At 38.1% G+C, this 21,282-nt stretch overlaps 1 protein-coding gene across 1 annotated transcript in view; it reads left to right on the top strand.

Annotated features, from left to right (window-relative positions):
* Nucleotides 1–21,282, top strand: part of NRG3 (neuregulin 3) — a 430,890-nt gene that overhangs the window by 101,313 nt on the left and 308,295 nt on the right. The window lies entirely within an intron of this gene.

Here is a 21,282-nt window from a genome sequence, read left to right as displayed (position 1 = left end):
AAGTATTGAAGGGTGTAATAGCATTAAAGTTCCCAGATATCATACTCTGTAAAATATATGATATGCAGTGAGAAAAAAAAAAGGTCATTCTAATCGTACTTGAAGATAGTGTGATTTCTGAGACCAGGCAGGTCAGAACAGTCATGTGAAGGCTCAGGAACGGTTTTATCATTTTTCCTTTCATGTGCAAACCCAACAAAACATTATTGTGCATTTGCAGCTTTGGTATTGTAAAAATATGGAAAACAATCAGATAGGCCATTTTACCCTTAAAACCACCAGTAATTTTTACAGAATCTCATGAGTCTTGAGGAAGCCTCCACCAAAAGGTTCTGTGCTGCTCATTTTAATAACCTGAGCATGAGGGAGATTTTTTTTTCACCCCACCTCTGTCTGGTGGGGCTTGAGTTTAGGGCTCTGAAAGCTAAAGTTAAATGAAAAATTTTGTATTACAGGATAGTCCACATTTTGCTGTGGTCCCTCTCTGTCATGTCTCATATCATAAAGATTACTTATGCCAAACCTTGTATTTAAACAAGCTTCTGTCTGCAGCAAGGAAATATGTGTTTGAATATACAGCTGCCTTCATGCATTTGATTGGAGGCTTTTCTACTGTGATGGATAAACTGTATGTGAAGATTTTGCTTAGTAATTGATGCAAGTGCAAGTAAATATGATATAAAGCTGTATGTTGTTAAGAAACATTGCAGTTACATGCAATGCCTCTTTCCCATGGAAGAAGTTACTGTTAGGCTGGCCTTTTTATGCTCTCTGGGAGTGTTTCTTTACATTCATCCATAACAGAGCAGATGTCAGAGCTATGCCTAGCCATCAATAAAATCTGCTGGGAGAAGAGGTGGGTTTTGTAACGAACTTTTGGATGGCTGTTTCCATGATGTTAGAAAATCTGAGTGAGATTTGGGTTGAATCTATTTTCTTTGGACAAATATTTGTATATAAATTTAAAAAACCCCACAGAATATTTATAAAAATTACATGATGATTTGTTTTAATTTCATGTTGGTTTATCTGCAGTAAAAATCTTTTAATTCTACTTGTTTCTGCTGAGCAAGAGTATCTTACATATATAATTTAAATGTATGGGTATGAATACCGAGGCAAGGAATAGATTAACTTTATTAATTGATTAATAATAAAGAGAAAAAGAAATGGTGCTTATAGGTACATATATCTCCTTTGAAATTTATCCCCAGCTTCATGGATGCAGTGGACTCATATGATTTAAAATGCAAGCTTATATTTCAAATGTTTGTTTTGATGAAAATGCTTCAAGTATTTGTAAAACTGTATGCTATATCATCCACAGTTGGGCCTGAATGCATTATTTTTAATTATTTACACATTTTTTTATTTATTGACTTTATTTATTTATATGCTATGAGTGAATCCCATGCAGCTGGTGCAGTTATCACTAATTAGGAATGCAGTAGATAGTAAATGGTAAGAACTGCTCTGCTCTCCCCAGACACAATGAGCATGTTGCTGAGTAAGAATAACCTGCCCTGAAGTGTCCAGCCACAGCAGGCTCCCTGCGTTACTCACAGGTATGATTAATCACTGAAGTAAGCAGACAGGTTCTTGCTGGTTCTTGTTCTCTATACTTTTGCTCTGAACAGAGGTGTTTTCTTCAAGGAGTTGTTTCTATATCCAAAATTTGCTGAAAACATAAACAGTCAGTCTGACTTATCAAAGTTTTGCTCTATAGTTTCTTCTCCAAGATGTCTAGTGAGATGAAGGTTTTAATATAAACCCATTTTGTTTTTTGGTGAAAGAGGGCTGAGCGTATCTAATACCTTTTCACAGAGACAGCTTTTTCTGCCTGCTTGGGTGTGTAAGGATACACCAAGCCTTTATGAAAGAAGGCATTGATGTTTCTCAGTTAATATCATTAATAAAATATTATTCTGTAGAAATATTGTGTTTCCTTTCTGTTTGCACTATAACTGCAATGTGTAAGCTTGAAGGATAAGTCACCTATTCCAAATTAAAATCCTTGTCTTTATAATGAAAGCATTTTCTCCTCTGCACCTAGATAGCCAGTGCTTTAGTCTCAGTAGATTACTGACCTTACCACCCAGGTGTGCTAGTGGTGTGTTTAAATATTTGCGCGTTTGTAGAAGCAGCCTGCTATACACGTTGCCAGAACAGACCAGATGATGTTGATGCTGCTGACGACCTTAATTACCTCTTTGATTTATGGCCAGGCTGCTGACCAGCCTCAGCTGTGCCTTAGGAGCAGCCGTGCAAGTGCTGCCGGCTGCCCTGGGGGCTGCGCAGAGAGAGATGGGGAACACTTGGGAGCAGGGCAGGGTGCAGGGCAGGCTGGGAGCCCTGGTGCTGACCTGCCTCTTTAGGAAACCTGCTGGTGAAAGAGAGTGGGGGCTCTTGGCTTCTCCTAAGGAAAAATTAAAACTTGGGTGACCAAGGGTGTAGGTGACCTTGAGCCCTGACCTAGGGAAAGGTTCAGGATAGGCAACATGACTTGTGGATTTGGAGATATCTTTCACCTTCAGAGAGATGAACTTGATAATGTAAAAATATGTATGAGATGACTGATGGTGTTAGAGCTTCTGTAGCAGCCCCTGGCAGAGGCTTACATTGCAATTTGAGCATGAAAGAAGAGCACCCTGTGGATCCCATTGTAAGTAAGGGTTGTTTTGTGTTGTGGTGTTGTCATTTATTCTCTTGTTGTAGCTGTGCTCATGTAGTGACCCAGAGGCTACATTTTATGAGACTTTATTTGTCCTTCAGCCTTCTTTCCTTGCAGATCTTTTATGCTGAAGTGAGGTCTGGATGGATTGTTGTGGTAATGGCAGTAGGTGTTGATTCCTCCTATGTAATGTGGCAAATGTGAATATGGTCCTGTGCCTGGAGGGGGTTACAGTGCGAGAGAGATGATAGCAGGAAAAAGCAAGTATTTGGTGCAAGTCACGTAATCTACTGCCATTTAAAACCCGTGGATTGTCCACAAACAAACCGGAGTCCCTGGCAGTAGCAGTAAGGAGAAAACTTACCGTGGGTACCTGTGTGTTGTGTCTTTGAGTAGAGGAAGCTGCTACTTCTGGCTTTGCTGTTGATGCTTTAAGTAAAATGAAGACCGATGGTTGTGTTCTGCCTTCTTACTAGTCCCGTTGCCCTAGCATTATGTGCCTGTAGCAGACAACTTGTTAAAATGTCAAACATGACTGAAGGCATGCTGCACAGCTACTGCAGACTTACTTTTGATAGCAGGTTAGGAAAATTCGGGACCCAGTATGTCCTGCCAGGTGGTGGCGTAGAGAGTTTTTTATAACTTGTGTAATGTCAGCTAAATGCAGCTCATGTAATCACTGACACTGAATTATTCTCATGATGCTGGGTAAATATTGATGTTTGTAAAACATAGAAACTAGTGGGTGTTGGTATGTGTAAAACCTAGCAAACTGCTAGGAAAATATTTTGATCTCTTAATTGTGTTGATTTCTTCATAAATAGTAAAATATTACCATAGTACCCCTCTTCACAGTATCTAAAGTGATGAAGAGATTTACTGTACAAAGCCTGAATCCATATGTGTTATTGGCAAAAGCTATGCAGCTGCTTTAACTTTCATGGACAAGAGTCTTCCATCTCTGGGACTCTCCCTCTAACTTCTGCCCAGCCACAATGTGCTTCAGTGTAAATATGATGTGTGAATGTCGAGTTGTGTGACCATGGTCGCCTTACGTGATCAGAAGCATATGTGCCACCTTCTGTAGCTATGGATAAAGCTGTTCGCTTCCTGATTCAGCATAACTTTGTAATACCTTTGAAATGTAACTTCATGTAATTCACGTGAAGAGAAAACTCTCATGTGTGGATCAGGGATACAGTTTTGTCAACTGGTACGTGGAAGTCCGAGAAAAGAAATAATTGGAAAGGCTTGGATCAAGCTTGCAAATTAAGGGCTAGTTTTTGAGCTAATGTAAAACCCTCAGCTACGGTACTTGGAATGGAGTTATCCTGGGAAACGGAGATATATGTTTTATTTTTGAGGTGCGACTTATTCTCTGCTGATTTTTCTGAGTTTTAAAAACGACTGTTTCTGCACAAAGAGCTGTGTAACAGGGATAAAATCATATCTTCACTGGAATTGAATACCAGAGAAAAGCTATCCTTTGTACAAAGCCAGTAAGATTCCAATGTTTTTTGGTTTTAGAGAGAAAAGAAAATGTGTTTACAGTTCCCTACGAGAAGTTTGTGTCCTTCCATTTTTCTTCTCAAGGTAACTTGTTCAGATGTGAAAATTTCTCAGGTATGCTTTTAATCCAGAGCAGAACATATTACCCATGCTTGTAGAGAAAAATGAGGCTCAGCCAAGCTATTTGGTCATGTTCCTTTTTCTATGTCATCAGAGTGTGAATTTAAAATTTATTTTGCTTCACTGACAACTTAAATTCAGAAAAGCTGTCGTAATACAAGATTCACTCTATTATGTGATTCAAGATTTGATCTACTATGAGTAGTCTACCATAAAAATATGCATGACTTGATCAATTTTTCTGCCTCATCCATCAAGAAGATATTTTAATATATGTTCTTTATAAACTCTATTTTTGAAAACATTTTAACATAAAAGCTTCTAAATGAATGAGAAAACCCTGAAACGTGGCTGATACAATGCTGTACTAATGTTCACGTTTTGTGAAAGTAGGTTTTACAAATTGAATTTCTCTGTCCTCTCTTCCTTTTTTTTTTTCCTGCTTTATCCAGCACTCTTTACTCATATGTGATACCTGAGAAGTCAGGGAAAATGAATAATTGGAAAGGATCAAACCTGCAAATTAAGGGCTAGTTTATGATGCAAGGTACAATCTCAGCAAGCATAGTTAAATCAGAGTAATCCTGGGAAATAATTGGAGAAAACCATTTCTGAGTCTCAGTTTCTTCTCTTCTTTCATTTGAGGTTGGCTTAATCACATTACTGCTGGGAATAGATTATGGAGCCTCTCCTACCGGAAGAAGACTTTATGAGCTCTGCTTTTATTGTGTGCTCTGCAGTGACAGAAAGCTACTGCTATTTATGTATTCGTTTCCTGGGATTCAAAGTTTACATATGAAATGCAGATATATAGTGATTTATTCACACATACACATACACCCCCATTTGGACAAGTAGAAAAATAGTCTGCTAGCTGGTTTTGGGAAGATTTTTGGGGATCAAGCAAGGACAGAAAGCATCAATGAAAAGCGTGGGTTTTATCTAACGTTTGGAGTTTTTCAAACAGTGTAAGCTTATTAAATGCAAACACAGATTGAACTTAATCTTCCCTGTTTTTATGAGTATTTAAAATTGGTTAACTCTACAGCATATATTTAAGTAATATGAAAGAATAAAATCTCTCCTAGAGAGCAAAGATAATATGCTAATGAATGTGTCTAGTATCCTGCATGGTGTTCGGTATATCACCATAATTATTAAACAGACAGAAATGGATGCCTTAAGAACCCGTCTTGTGCACCCCATACTTCACTAGATCTCGCAGGCCTGTCTTGTAAATGCTAATTAAAACTATATTGCAATAAAGAGAAACATTGCAATAAAGAGATGTGATTCAGTGCTAACAAGTACCTGTTAATGTTACTTCTTGTTGATGATGGAGAGATTTAATCATAATCTAATGTAGTATCTGTGCTGTTGAGCACACCCCGTAGGAGGCATGGCTGTCTTTGGATGTCATGAGGAGCTGGTAGTTACCTTGATACTAACATGCACTTTTCCTGAAAATGGGTACCATTTAACTTGATTCTAGAGATGTTTTCAGACCAAGCTGGTGTATGTAGATTGCATGTCAATACTGATATAGATAGAAGTTGGAGATACTGCCTTTATGAAATGAATTCCATTCTCTATCACTCAGCCTGTGCTTAAGTGGCGGTTCAGATTCGAGTGACTTTGAGATGGTTTTCTCTGGTAAGTGGAGAGCAAGTGAACTGCTTAGGTGACAGCTTAGACACAAGGGTGCGAATGAGAAAAGTCACCCAACTTTGTCTTGCATTAATTAAAAAAAAAAACCTGCAAGGACTAATGTCACTGAAAAGAAGCATCATTTTTTTTTTTGGCTGTCAATACCAAATAAATTGAACAAGTCAGGCTCTTTATATAAAATTAATTTTTCATCAAAATAGTTTGGAACTTGACTCATGCTGCTGAAGTTTATGTACATACTCTCTGTATAATCAAGCAGTGGTACAGAGTGTGTGCTTTGGGATTTTGCTTGGTTTTGGTTCCAAGAGTTCTGCCTTTCTACTCCTGAAACCTTCTTGTGCAATCTTTCAGACACCACCAGCCATGCTGTTTGGATATTTCTGTTAGTGACAATTTTTTTCCCCAACTATTATTCCTATTGATAAACCTAGCTCAAGAGAACATGTAGGATACTGGCTCATGGAAGTATACCAGTGTATCTTAGGGGCTAAATGCCAACTAAGACAAATAGGAATTTTTATTCCGTATATTCAGAAATTGTCTTATTAAATATGCCAGGTCTTGTAGTACCTACTGTTATTGCCTTATTAAACCCAAGACTAATCTCTTTTCTGGTAATAAGTGAGGAGGTAACAGAGCATTTCTGCTTGTAGATTCTTCATCCTGTGAGCAGTAATGATTGAATAGTTAGTCACACGTTTTTTCTTTTAAGGAGTTTAGTGGTTTAATATATGACTTTTCTTTACAGGGCTGCATCTTATTTCTCAACTGAAAAATTGTGCTTATAACTAATACGGATGCTTGAATCATTGATTTCAGTTTCATAGCTCAGTCCTCATTTCAGCTATCACAACTATTTATTAGTTTTAATCTTTTTCCACAAATACTCATTTTTAAAGATCAGTTCTATACTTAAAACATTTATATAAAAATTACAACAGTATTTTGTGTGTAAGCAGTACAAGAAAATTGTTAGTAAAAGCAAATGAAACCTGAAGTCTTGCCTTCTTTAGCTGACATTACTATTTAACAAAAGCACAGCTTTACAGTCAACTGGTCTTAATCAAACCTGATACTTGTCTTTTTCCAATATACTGCATCATTCATTGTGTATAGAAAGGGAACACCTTAATCATTTTTAGCCATACATTTTTAATAGCTTTTTAAGTAACTGGGAGAGAGAGGGGGAGAAGACAAGCTAATGAGGGAAGGTTGTGAGTGACATGTGGAAGGATAGTCTTGTATAAATTCTGACTGCGTGATACTATAGTGAAGAGAAGTAGACTTGGAACCAAATGCAAAAATATTAAGCATTTCTGGGCAATGTGTAATTTGTTGTCTGCTTTCCATAGGAGACTTCAGGACCAAGTAAGCTGAGTGTTGTTTACTGTGTGGAATAGAAGTGCTGGAATAGTTAGGCAAAATCCCAATATAGTATTATTTTTCCATCTAAAATGTATGGCTTATTGTCCTGGTATTGCAGGGGTAAAATTTATAGAATCCATTTTCTGTTACATTTTGTTTCAGTCTGTGGACAGCCATGGTACAGTGATCAAGGCCATTAGCAGTGAAATCCAGGGCAGCTGACCCAGGCTGGCCCACAGGTGTAGTCTAGAACATTAACATCATGTTCACTAAAAATGGGAAAGCTGATGGGGAGGGGTGGGGCTCTTTGCTCTCCTCTTCCTCTTTTTCCTTCTCCTCTCTTCTCAATGGTTGCGATGCCTGGAGGAACTTGCCACTGCTTGATGGGCTAAGTATAACTTTGTGTCTTTTGTATTAGTATTGATACTGGTTTTCTTATTTTATTAAATCTTTAAATGTTAACTCATTAGTCTCCCTCCTTTTCCCAATTCTGTTTCTCAGATGGAGAGGGGTCTTGGGTGATAGACAACTGGTTATTGTTCAACCCTGGGAGCGGGCTAAATGGAGACACTTAGGTAGCTGATTTCTGCTGTGGCTGCTTTCATGCTCTTTCTGTTGCCCATTTTTACACCTCCTTACCTGTGGGGCAGGGGTTCTGCTAAAGAAATGAACCACTGACAACCAAAACTCGAACTTAAATCTTTAGACTGCCATGCAGAGAAACTATCTAGTATAGATTCTCTGCAGTTACTTGCTCTTTTGCTGTATTGCTTCTGATACAGTGTTCTTGGCTGTGGATGATGGCACTCACCTCTTTTGAGCATAATGGCTGAGTGGGTGTAGAATGTGCAGCAGTGGCAGATTCAAAGAGCATTTTCTGTAAAGCAGTGTAATAAAATATTTACAAGATCTGATTTAATGAACTAGGCAATTATGTGTGAATTGTACTGTCTTAGTTGGTTAGAATAGGCAGCCTGCAAGTATTTACAGAGCTCCTTTAGCATAGTTTCAAAATCATGTTTTATGGAGTGAGAATATTGTTACCTTCTATGCAAGGTTTCATTTCATCACAGTGCTTACAATGGAGCACACAAATATTTACAGTTGAACTTTGGAAAAAAGGAGGTGAAGAATTTTATTAACACTTATAAATGAACTTTTATATGGATGTGTACATCGTGAACCTGCTACAGAGGAGAGAACAGGCGATGAGCTTCTCATTTTGGAAGGTTGTGGGCAATTTCGTGTTCTCCAGTTATTTTGTGTTCTCCAGTTATCTCTCACTGGTCTTTCAATGCTTTTGGTGTGAAACTGGGGGAACCTCTCACCTTCCCTGCTTAGCTGGCCATCTTTCTGGAAAGCCTGTGCTGCTTGGCTGTTATTTAGAGCCTTGTCCACTTTCTTCTTGCAGCTTCTGTGGTTATATTATAAACGTGTGCAAGTACCAGGGTGTACAGTGTTTCTTGGAGTACAATTGAACTGGCCAATTTTCTGAGGTCAGGATAAGGTTTTTTCTTTTCACAGATGGGACAAACCTGATTCTCTTCTAGTATATTACACAGTCTTTCATTTATTAGGCAAAGGGGTGCAAATCTCAACCCATAGGCTATAATATGCTACCCATTTTGTATTGGAAAATGAGAGAGAATTTGGTTCAACCGTGTAAGTCCAGAGATAGTGGTATAACAGTGCAAAGAGCAACTAACAAGTTCTGCTACAACTTTATTTTTGGCAATGTAATAATACTATATACATTCACTTAGAAGTATTTTTCTGAACTAAGCAGAGGAAGGACTTCAAAAGTTTGAACTGCGACTGCCAGTTCTGATGTGGACTTCTAATGTAAAATTGCCCAAATACTTTAATGTCCAAACTGCTCAGTTCCAAAAGAAAATTGATTCATCTTTCATCAGTCTTTGTCTGTATCACTTTTACTATAACACTGTAGTCTTCTCAAGGCAGACAGTAAAATGCTTTGATCTGCATGTTAGCCACTTGGCGTTACTTTCTGAAGTTACAATCAGCTGCCTTGTTTGAAGCAGTTAATTGGGCCACTGAATGCAGCTTCTTTTAATGCAGAGAAATTTTACCTAAATGACTATTCTCCTTTCTCTTCTCTCTCTGACTATTTTTGATTCTGTGTAGAAGCCATGTATATCCAAGTATGTTTATTAAGAATATCACTTTATTCATAAATGAAAAAAGGAAAACAGCCTATCTGCAGCGCTTATCATTCCAGTAACCTGAGATATATTGTCATAATTTTAGGTGTTCTAGAATTATCATAAAATGTCACCACTGATCTGTTGAGGTATGTGCAGTTAGTACTGCAAGGACATCTTAATTGGAGTTTGATCCCTGTGACTGTTAAATTTTCCTCTGCACATCGATGTCTTTCTCTTCTGTGGCCTCACCTAATGGGAATGAAGCTGCTGAACAGTAGACTATGGGAATATATGTTAGGGAAGTACTGACCTGCATTTAGACTCTTCAACTGCTTATTTGTGCTGCAGTCTGATCAGTTCAAAACTGAGTGTCTCTGGTTATTATCAGTTTGCGATGTATGGGTTTACAACTGAAAAATGGGGAGCGGGGGCTGATGGTGGACTACTGTTGTATAATCATTTACCTAAAGAAAAGAAAAAAGTTAAATTTGTCTGTGAAACCATAGAAATTGGATCCACTGACATCTCCTGCTGTCCAATTTGAAATCCTCAGTGTGCTTGAAAGAGTTGATGGATGCTTCAAAAATAATGAGAAGGGTTTATAGAAATTTACTACAGCTTTGATCCATACTCTGGAAGTACTATGCACACCTTCAGGAAAGTGTACTAATTTCTTTTGATGTCTCATTGATTTTTAAATGAGAACCTGGAAATTAGTGGAGCAGCAAAACTTACAAAAGCAATGAATGAGTAAATAGCATTACCAGCTTTAGAAAATAAGGAGATACAGGCTGAAAGGAAGAGAAATTTGCTTTTTATTGTCTGCGTATTTTGTCTCACGCAGTCTCATGCTTGTAACGTATGCAAGGCTTTATCAGCGCTGAGCAGATTCCTAACTTAAACCCCAAAGGGAGGCAAGAAATTATAAGTGCAGTGCACGAGCCATGCAGAATAGCTATGTCATTTATGGAACATGCTAATTTCTAAGGGCTTTTGTAGTAAAGCAGAAAATAGGCAGTAGCCTTTAGGCCTCATTAACATTGACTTATTTTGCTATACATAGCTAACAGATAAACTAATATATTTTCACTTACAGTATGAACCATGGCACATATATTTCTTTCTAAACTCCATAGAAATGTGGTGAATATGATTAAAATGACTGTAAAAAAAAAAAAGTGTTAAGCCATTGTATAACTGCGTTTTCACTTTGTGCTGTGAATTGCTGAGTCTAATGGGAAGCTCTTCCATATTTTTCCTTTTTTTTTTTTTTGCTGTTTTTAAAACATTAAAGGGTCTCTATGTAGTCTAACAGATAACATTTAAAAATAACTTTGAATTTTGGTTTGTTCCTCTATATTAAACTGCTTAGCTGTTAGTACATAGCATCCATGAAAAACAAGATAGTTTTATCATGTTGGTATAGGCTAGGTATTTCTATTTAAGTGATTACTTAAGAAGCATATGTGAAAGCAGTGACAACTGCTCTTTGGCCATGGGTAAAAAGGTGTGGTGTTCTTATGCCATGTGGTGTGGTTGCAGTGGGCTGGTACAAGCAGTGTGGTAAGTCACTGAGTTATAGGCTACCCGCTGCAATTAACGCAAAGTGAATTAATTCACCTTTTTGTCTCTAGTCCTTTGGAATATGTGCCATGCTAAATTTGAGAACAGTTAGGTACTCACCTGCAGTTTCACACCTTCTGATAATTCATTATTTTTTCTACATAATCAGGTATAATCTTTAATTCAAGTAATGACATCAAGAGATCAAGTAGATACAACAGTACTTGGAGATTAATACGTATGAGTCTAGCTGTAAGAGTGCTGATATAAAGTTTCTAATGACTAATATTGCTATCACCATACATGTAGAATTTTCTAATAGTTGTGTTATTAAGAGCATTAACGGAATTATAACCTGAGAATATTTGTGACATTTGACTGCTTATTTGCATGTCTGCTTCTTGTATACAGGGTGATTCTTGCTAGGTATGTTGCACAAAGCTTGTGTAAGTCTCTCTGCATACTTGCAGTGTGTGCCTGCCTGATGTTTGAGATATTCTAGATATTTTCTTATGATCCAGTATAAAGGAAGGATAGCAAATCTACTAGCTCTCCTGTATGTCCAAAGCAATGAGACATCCACTCCATTCAGTTCTTAATGCACCTCTCCTTTTGTCTAGCATAGGTTCAAGACTTTGCCTTGGGTTATATGCATTTATAAGAATTAATGCAGTGTAACATTGCACCTGAAAGTGGTGTTCTGATACAATTAATAATGCTACTAATAGCTTTAACTTCAGAGAAGTACAACGTAACTGTTCCTCATCATTATGTTCTGAGACTATTTTTGTCGGTATCAATTTTTTTCCTTGTACTGTATTAATGTTGATCGTATTTTTACATGTTTCTTTTCTTTTTTTTGCTAAATGCTACTAGTGTTATCTTGTTTAAAATCTTTCAATTCCCCAATGTGATCAACCTCCTCATAATTTGTGATCTGCATTTATGAGGGAAGTTACATTAGTGCCACTTCAGTCCCACTCCTCATTTATTTTAATGTTCATCATTCTGGCAGTTTTTCCTATTATGCCATCTTAGATCGCATAAAACTCTTTTGCTTGGGCAGATAGTGAAACTAAGCTCTCTGAACTGATCTCTCTCAAAAGACAAAATTGAATGCTTTTATGAGTTAGTGTCTTTGAAGTCTGAGGGTGTTACAGGATAAGAAGTTATACTGTGGGGTTTTGTTTGGTGGGAGAATGCAATTCTGTTTTGTGTTAAGATGCAGTGGCTAATGAGATCCTGAGGTCTGTCCATGCTGCTGACCAGTGTGAGTGCAAACATAATCTAGCTCAGGTTTCAAGAATAATTTAGCATAGCAGTTCCAAGTTCTTTGTATAATGCAAAGCCCACCCAAGACATGGGTAAGAAACTTTTCAGCTGTAGTAAATTCCATGGTATTGCAATTAAACTGTGGCTGTTGTGTTAGGAACTGGAGATTTGCAAAAGGGACCTGGGCAAATGAGGTGCCAATGCACTCTGGAAACTTGTATATAATTTAAAGAATCTCATGGGGCTTCCTTGCCTGCCCCCCTGCCCTTTGCCAAACTCTATCTAGGATTTACCCAGTAGAACTAGATGAGAACTTCAGATTACTCTTTTTTTTTGCCAGGATGCTTGTGGAAAAGGTCAGTTTTGATGGAATGATATCATCAAAGCTTTTTGTAAGCACCAAAAATTTTTTTTTTTTTTTTTTTTTTTTTTTACTTGTCTTGAAAAGGTCATGTTCTGGTTTGCAACGAACTCTTATTTGGTAAGTCTATTTAACGTTGAAATTGTTTGTGGGTTGTTCTCTCCTACCACTCCTTGCCCCCCCCCCATCTTTGGAGGGAGAGAGAGCAGAGCATAGAACAGCAACAGGAAAGAACACTTGATCCTGTTTGCTATAGGAAGTTTTGTTTTGAAGTCTCAAGCTTTCTTAACTCCTGCTGAAGTGTGTGGTAACATCACTTTTGAAAATTGTGGTGTATACTACAAGCTGGTCTTTATGATCAGCTTTGTCTAAACAGATGAGTAATAGACAAGAACTGGTTTGATTTCTATTAGAGATATCAAAAGTATCTGCAAAACTTAGAATATAATTTGCACTTGTAACTAGACCTGCATAAGGTATTGGAAAACTTTGATAGTGAAGGTTAAATGTCTTTTCTGATTTAGTGTGAGAGGAGGGTCAGAGCTGTAACTGCTCAGAATAGGAAGTTTTGAAGCTACTAGAGGAACTGAGGCGCATGTTCTGGAAAATGAATAAAGCCTTGGCTGAGCTACCTTAGTGGGAATGCGGGTAGACAATGCAAACAGGGAAAGATCTTGCAACCCTTTCTGGTTTCTACTGAAGCTTAGATGGAGTTAATACTTTTTGGCCAGAATTTTTCTTTCTTCTGACAAATCGGGTGACTTACAACCGCAGCGTAGTATCATCATAGAGTTTTTAATCAAATAGGCAAAAATTGTGCCAATATGAATAAGAGAATATTTTCAAAGAATAAAATGTCTGTCTGTGACAAAGCTAAAAAAGCATATTTACAAAGTCTTCAGATCTGTGTTTATCTGAAGGTTGTGGAGAAGGATGGGGTTATTTGTAGATATGGCAAATTGAATGTGTCCCAGCTCTTTGACTGGAAGGATTTGGTGCCATCAGGATGTAAGTGCACCAGTGGATGGATTTCTGTTTCCAAGGGGTTTTATCTACTCTTTCAAAACCCATGTGCTTGTTAACAGTTTGTGAGAACAAATAGGCAAACATTACTTTAACAGTGAGCAGAACCTGCCAATGCAAAATAAGTGTGAATAATTCCCTGCTGGAAAGATAATTCCCTAATTAGCCTCCAACCATTCAGTGATTGAAAATTTGTGTATCCAAATAATTTTCATATTACTTAAGTCACTTAAAAATAAAATGAAGGATTCCTGCAGAGCTGGTAAAATTTATTTGTAGCTGAGGTGTTTCTAACTCTGAATCGCAGCTGGCAAGAAGAAAATGTATTCAGTCTCCTTTTTATCTTACATGCAGTGTGTGGCAGACCGATGAAAGGAATATATGCAGAGGTAATTCTTTTCAGTATTGAAATGTGCATGTTTTATTGGGGAAATAGAAGGAGAGAGAGAGAGCAAGGGGATCAGGGAAACAATACATTGGCCTCTTACACTTTCCTCTTGTTGATTCTTCCACTCCTCTTTTCCTCAAAGCCTCTACAGTTGTTGACAATGCCTGTCATTGGGTTCTCTCTTGCATAGTGACCATGTCTTTTAGTTAAGGAAAATGTGCTGCTTTGTCTCCCTCTGATGGAGAAGCCACTTGTCATGTCCAACAGCCTACTCAAGCAGTAGGAGTTGAACAATTATTTCTTCTAGCTTCAAAGCCTGAGGTTGGTTTTTGCAAAATCTGCTATGGCCAGACTCTGAGTATGAGTAGTTAGTGTTTACTGGCATACGGAACAATTCTTTTTAAGTGATACTGGAAAAAAAAAGCCACATGTCAATACTTGTTTGACAGTACTGCTATTATATTGTTTTTGTGTTCTTTATCTTACCAGAAAATTAATTTGGAATCATTGTACTTATATCTTTTTGAATACTTTTATGAAGCTTTTGGTCTTCTGGATTTTTGCCTTTTGAGAATGCTGTACGGTACTTTTTTATATTTTTATGGAAATACTTTTATTAGGAGCTCTACTTTAACTACCTGTTCTTTACCGTGAAGTCAAAACACTTTTTTTCACTCCAGCTGGTGGTCTGTTGATAACGTACCACTTAAGATGATTCATAAATGTATGTTTCAGTGATAGATTCACTCTAGGCAGGCTCTGTATGAAACTTTCTTCTTGTCATTTAGTGTCTGTTTTAAAATAGAAAGTGTTGGGGTTCTCAGCAGCCTAAGTTTTAAGTGGCTGTTAAATCCATTGCAGCTTGAATTTTAATCGTACATCACCAACAAGGAAGCCAGTTGGACTTGCTGGTAGGATCACTTTGCCTACTGTGCTTTGGCAGTACTAGTGCAGCTTGGTCCCACCTTGCACATCAGTCCTGGGCACAGGATAAGGAGCCTGCCAAAGTCCAGATTGCCTGGTGTAAAAATAGCCCTGGGAGGATAGCTGGATGGGAAAGCATGTTGAGCTGTCTCCTGGATGTGGTTTACCATGTGCTAGGGGACATGAGGCATTGCATTGCATGGGTGAGGAAGAAGGTTAAAGCAAACGGAACGTTTGGTTTCATTTTGTCCCTGTTGCCGCTAGTGTGTATGGCACTGTGATGGAGTTGTTCAGCCAAAGCGCTCGGTGTTTGCCTGAAGAGTGTATATGCAGAGAAAAATCACCTCAGCTGCAAGAGTGGACAAGCATAACTCAGAAGAGGATGTCTCTGAAAGTGGGAGATCTGGTTAAATGGCCTTTGGCCGTGTCATTCAAAGGTGTGAAAGAAAACAGCACAGTGACAAAGCTTGAGCAATGGCTGGGGTCATCCCAGACTTTCATCTGGAGGCACTTCTGCATTCATGTGCACTAGATGTCCTTGTTCTTTTTCCAACATAATCCCTTCTTGGACCAACGAAATTTTTTAATACTAGATACTGTTTATGCCTTGAATTAGATATAGTTTGGTTACAAAGGACATTGCAGCCTATCACTGTGTATTCCTCTTCAGTGCCCACGTCATCCCTCACCTGCATGTCGGAGTTGATGAGCAGAGCTGTTTCTTGTGTGTTTATGGTCAAGGATGTCTTACCCTATAGCTTTGTTTGTAACTACTTTGTGCTCAGTTTGAGGGCTTGTAATGTAGGTACTTGGTTTTCAAAATATACCATGGTCATCATCTCTCTCCCTTTCTTATCAGCCAAAAGTGATTATGCCTATCCTAAAAGTTGGCAAAGGCAGGTGTTGTGCACTATAAGCATTAAAAGTGTTGCTATTGTTAAGAAGACTTCTAAACAAATAAAACTTGTTTCTGGTAAAACATTTTTTCCCCCACTGTATTGCTTGTAAATTCATAATTGCTTTTAATATAGAAAACATTAAAAGAAATTTGATGTAGTAAAACCAGGTGTAGGCTAATTAAAATAGAAGACTTGAACATTCATTATAATTATATTTTAATTGTTTTTATGATCTCAAAACAACTCTTACTACCGTGTATGTGATTCAGAGACTGATGTTTGCAATATTAGATAATGGCGATATTAGATCAAAGCTGTTTGCGTCTTTCAGTTACTCTGTGCAGTATTGCTGAATTTTCAATTACATTAGTAGAGTTGAGTATGCTGCCTTTTCAATGCACAACCTGGTCCTAAAGTTTCACATAGCCTGTAGTGCAAGATAGCTCATTTGTTCAAAAGAAATAGAACTGACATTATTTAACTGAGGAAGAATTAATTTCTATCTACATTGTAGTTTTCAAGAAATGTAGCCTCTAAAATCATCAACCCTGTTTCCTAGCAGGTTCAGATACAGTTAATTTGCTTCCACATAATTATGAAGAAGTCTACACAGAACTCCTTCACATGGTGTCAGACTCTGATCTGTTACAGCTTGCTTCATTAATTTGCAGGATCTTGTTCATCTTCTCAAGCAAGGGAAGGAACAAGCTCGCCTTGGATTCCTTGCACTGAGAATATTGTTCTGGTGCAAAATTAATACCTTAAAATTGCTTCCATTATGTTCTGTTTTAGCAATGATTTCTTATTTCTCTATGTGCTGTCCTCAGCTGCTCAGCTTATAATAGAATAAGTCTCTATTTTCTTCAGCTTTTTTTTTTAAACTTTCTGCCAGAAATGTCAATATGTTCTAGCTTTCATTCACTACAGTAAATTTGTCTGCAAGCAAAAAAAATTGATTTTTGTCCAGACCACCTTTCGTTCAATCTTATCACAGTGTGTAGCCTAAAGACTATAACTATATGAAAGTTTCATATTACATGCTTCATAAAAGCAGCGTAAGTACTTTATGCCTCCAAATTCTGCAGTAAATATCACAGAATCACAGAATCAACCAGGTTGGAAGAGACCTCTGGGATCATCGAGTCCAACCGTTGCCCTGACACCACCCTGTCAACTAGACCATGGCACTAAGTGCCATGTCCAGTCTTTTCTTAAACACATCCAGAGATGGTGACTCCACCACCTCCCTGGGCAGCCCGTTCCAATGTCTAATGACCCTTTCTGAGAAGAAATGCTTCCTAATGTCCAACCTGAACCTTCTCTGGCGAAGCTTGAGGCTATGTCCTCTTGTCCTATCGCTAGTTGCCTGGGAGAAGAGGCCAGCTCTCGCTTCACTGCAACCTCCCTTCAGGTAGTTGTAGACTGCAATAAGGTCACCTCTGAGCCTTCTCTTCTCCAGGCTAAACAACCCCTCAGCCATTCCTCATAGGTCAGACCCTCCAGACCCTTCACCAGTTTGGTCGCCCTCCTCTGGACTCGCTCCAACACCTCAACATCTTTCTTGAAGTGTGAGGCCCAGAACTGGACACAGTATTCAAGGTGCGGCCTCACCAGTGCCGAGTACAGAGGGACAATCACTTCCCTAGACCGGCTGGCTACACTATTCCTAATAGAGGCCAGGATGCCATTGGCCTTCCTGGCCACCTGGGCACACTGCTGGCTCATGTTTAGCCGGCTGTCGATCAGCACCCCCAGGTCTCTTTCCACCAGGCCGCTTTCTAACCACTCTTCCCCCAGCCTGTAGAGCTGCATGGGGTTGTTGTGGCTGAAGTGTAAGACCCAGCACTTGTTCTTGTTGAACCTCATGCCGTTGGTCTCGGGCCATCTATCTAACCTGTCCAGATCCCTCTGTAGGGCCTTCCTACCCTCCAGCAGATAGACATTCCCACCCAGCTTGGTGTCATCTGCAAATTTACTGAGGGTGCACTCAATCCCTACATCTAGATCATCTATAAAGATATTGAACAGCACCGGCCCCAGAACTGAACCCTGTGGAACACCGCTAGTGACTGGCCGCCAGTTGGACTTTGCCCCATTCACCACCACTCTCTGGGCTCGGCCATCCAGCCAGTTTTTAACCCATTGAAGAGTCCACCCATCCAAGCCCCGGGCAGCCAGTTTGTCTAGGAGGATGCTGTGGGAGACAGTGTCGAATGCCTTACTGAAGTCTAGATAGACTACATCCACAGCCCTGCCCTCATCTACTAAGCGGGTCACTTTGTCGTAGGAGTTCAGGTTGGTTAAGCAGGACCTGCCTTTCATGAATCCATGTTGGCTGGCCCCGATGCCCCGATTGTCCTGCATGTGCCGTGTAATATGAGGAAAGGGTTTTCTGTGACCTTTTGCATGTTGTCTATGAGAAACCTCTAAGCTGCTTCCAAGTAAGGTTTGACTCCTTTTTAGATATGCTCATTTTGATTATCTTTTGAAATCCATTAAAAATAGAAGCTGGAGAAAATTTTAAGGAGTGATTTGCTCTGTTATGTCCTGATGAGAGCTCATTTCAGCAGTGCTTCTGTTTATTTAGTGACAATCAAATACACCCTGTATTTCCAGAATTATTTTGCTATGGTCTTAAACTATAAAACTGCAAATCTTTGTACAAAGGTGCCTTCAAAACTAAATGACCTCTCTATCCTATCTTGCCATGGAGTAGTTTCTCCCTTTGATCTCATCACATCAGTGAGGCCCTCAAAATCAAGTCCCACTGAAGAGGGTTTGTAGTTGTAAAAGGCTGTGTACTTTTTACACTTTCTTGTCCCTTAAAGTGTGTTGGTTCTGAATTCATAACTCCAGATATCTCACCTAAACATTTTTCTTGGTCACTGTAAGATATATCAAGACAATAAGGAGTTTGTTGTGTTTTGATATAATGGGTAAGGGTTGAAAAGAAACATAAATCTCAGAATATATGAAGTAAATTACAAGGAAAAATATTTCCTAGTAGTTTTCTTATGTAAAGTCTACAGCTAAAATACAAATAAGTGTAGGAGTTAGTTAATTTAATCCTTCTTTGTAATCAGTGGCTACAATCATTAGGAAGACAATGCTAAAATTATATTTGCACATACTTTTAAATGTGAAATAGAGAAAAAAGGATTAGAACTGAAATGAAGAATGCGGAATACTAATGTATATGGTGACTAAAATGTTTAGAAAATCGAACAGGAAATAATTATTTCAAAGTAGATAATTATAGGTATTTTTTGAATAACTGTTCTCATTTATCACTAGAAAAATTGTCAACCTTTTAATGAGAAGAGTATGAGTACAAGTTTTAGCCAGTTTATAAGGCCGTCTTTTTCAATGTTCCGTACCTTAAGCAATGTGTGTTACTTCTGAAAGTCAAGTCTGAAAATTTCACCTATGTAGAGGAAAAAATAACCCAAACCAACCCAAAGTCTGTATTCCATTTCCCTAGGCTTAGTCTTAGTAGAGCTGATTAGAAATAAACCAAACCATTTGCCCTTGGCATGATCCATGCATTCCTTGCTGCTTTTGTGAATCAAATTAAGTTTGACTCTCTAAATATAGTTAGAAACACTGTAGAAAGCACACATCTCTTCTAACACAAGTGGATTAACCTTTTCAGTGTGTATACGTGTGTGCACCCACAGGTACACACATATGAATCTCACTGTTTATCTGTCGTGATAGAAATTCGGCCCAACTCTGTGGGATTGCATAGTGCCCATGTGTTGCCTAACCCTTATTTTGAGGATACTTGATACACTCAAGTGATTTAGGATTACTGCTGAGGTGACTCTTCACCCATTGTCATTTGGGTAAATTCAGCATGTATCATAGTGTAGCTTCCAAAAGTTCCCATGGGAGCAGTTTACGTTACGTACTTTCAAGTCACTGAGCCTATGAATTAAAAAGTTCAGCAGAGCATATAGGGCAACTGACTTACGAAAAACCTGATCTAAAAAATGGTAGAAGCTTGGTGGTCTGAAAAGGGCAAATTAAGCTGTTGTAACAGCCAGCCACGGCTGGCTTGGAAATGGTTTAAAACTGTGTTTTAGGAATGTGCCTATTCCACAAAAATAATGCAGTTCTTACCTTGTTAAACTCTCTTTTCAAAAGTAATGTGCAATTTTGATTTTTCTATATCTGTTAGTTTAGAAGACTTTTGTTATGCAGAATATTATAAAAAGTTAATTGCTGTTGCCATCTCTACGCAGCCTTTCAAGGAGACAAATGTTAAGAAAATAATGTTTAAATCCAATTTACTTTAGAAATATTTGGGGTAAATCACATGTGATATAGTGTAATATAGTGCTATGGATTCATCTATATACCAATTAACGCTGCCTTATGAGATTTTACTCTGCTTATTAAATTATAGCTCCATTCTATTAGCTTTGCTGTTTTGCTTGGATGAGGGTATGCAGCAAAGACAAATTAACTTTCTTTGAAATGTATCAGGATAGATATTGAAAGTAATCTATATAGCATGATAGATATTGAAGGTAATCTGGATGGCATGAGCAGAGAAGAAGAAAAGGTTTTCAGTATCATCATATTTCTCTTAAAGCACAGTTCAGTAATGTAGAATGTTTCCTTATCTTTAACATGTCCTAAACAGGTCATATAATTTTTAGAATTTAACTCTGGGGAGGTCTCCACCAGCAAATTATTAGTAGGTGTGGAATGATTTGTAAGTGAATTTTTGGACCTTTCATCTGTTTTTGGAACCTAACATTTCCACCAGTTTCAATGTGAATACCATATAGAAGATCCATACCAAAACTATTCTATAAATAACAGTGGGACTATAGGTATTGTATTCCTTGAGAAACTGAATAGATACAATCACACTTCAGGGATACATATACTTCATTTATTTTACCATAAATTCAGTGACTAGGAAATCCAATGAGACCATATAGAAAGACATGGATTGCTTGAAAGCAAGTTTGTGATAAACATTCAGGATTAAACAATACAGCTGAAAAGGTGATGTAGTGGTGAGGCTACATACAGCACTAGTATAAGTTCTAGTCTTGTAGGCTTTATCTTATTGGCCATTGATGATGTTGCCTACATAGACTAAGTAGGCCCAAATAAGTTCAGCCAGATTTCCTATAAAATCGTGGATTTTTTTTTTTGCATGTATAGAAGTGCTTTAAAAAAAAAAAGGGGGCATGGGAGATCCGTATCCTTTTCAACCAGAATGTCCACAAAACACAGAAAAAAAATCTATGCTTTGACAAGACTTGTTCCTTAATTATCCAACGCAGAGAAGTTTGAAAAGAAAAAATGTAGTCACATAAGCCAAATGCAATCAACAT

The sequence above is a fragment of the Nyctibius grandis genome, chromosome 4 (genome assembly GCF_013368605.1).
Source record: "Nyctibius grandis isolate bNycGra1 chromosome 4, bNycGra1.pri, whole genome shotgun sequence".
Taxonomy (NCBI): domain Eukaryota; kingdom Metazoa; phylum Chordata; class Aves; order Nyctibiiformes; family Nyctibiidae; genus Nyctibius; species Nyctibius grandis.
The sequence above is the reverse complement of the archived record's forward strand: the minus strand, read 5'-3'. Positions and strand labels throughout refer to the sequence as shown.